Raw genomic sequence first — 820 nt, 5'->3', positions numbered from 1 at the left:
GCGAGGTCATGGCAATTATAGCAGCAGCGCGGTTTGTGGTGGACGCGCTACTGCTATTTTCCTGTCAGCAGCGCGTTTCTCTTACACACGCTGCTGCTAAATAGCAGTAGCGTGGTATTTTAGGGAGCGCTGCTGGTAAGATTCTGTGTATAAGCTTTTCCCTAGTAGTGGCCGCGCCACCGCCCCTGCCCTGCGTGGCCGTCGCGCGCCGCCCAGCCGCCCCTGCCCTGCATTTTCCATAGCAATTTCCATAGCATTTTTTTGCATTTTTTGTGTATATGTGTTTGTATGTGTATATATGTGTACATGTTCATAGTTTTTTTTCATAAGTGTATTTTTTTTGTTAATTGCATTTTTTTCATATATATAATGTATATATGTATGTGGTAGCTATATATATGATGAATGGATGTGGCTATGTATGTATGAATATAATGCTCATAGCATTTTTTTTGTTTATATATGTTTTTTTCATATATGTATTAATTTTTTATTTTGGTTGTTAATTAGTAGATATCGATTTTAGGTTAGTGTAGAGGAGAAAGGAAAATAAGGAAAAGGAAGAAAAGAGGAAGAAGGAAGAAGGAAGAAGAAGAAGAAAAAGAATGAGAGGAAAAAGAAAAATAAGAAGAGGAGAAGAAGAAAGGAATGGAGGATAAGAAGAAAAATAGATTTTTTTTTATTTTTTCTTCTTCTCCTCTTTTTTTTCTTCTGTTTTTTTTTCTTCTTCTTCTTCCTTATTCCTTCTTCCTCTTTTCTTCCTTTTCCTTATTTTCCTTTCTCGAGGGAGAAGAAGAAAAAGAAGAGGAGAAGAAGAAGA

Source organism: Triticum aestivum, chromosome 4A (assembly GCF_018294505.1).
Source record: "Triticum aestivum cultivar Chinese Spring chromosome 4A, IWGSC CS RefSeq v2.1, whole genome shotgun sequence".
NCBI classification, from domain to species: Eukaryota; Viridiplantae; Streptophyta; class Magnoliopsida; order Poales; family Poaceae; genus Triticum; species Triticum aestivum.
Note: the sequence above shows the minus strand (reverse complement) of the source record.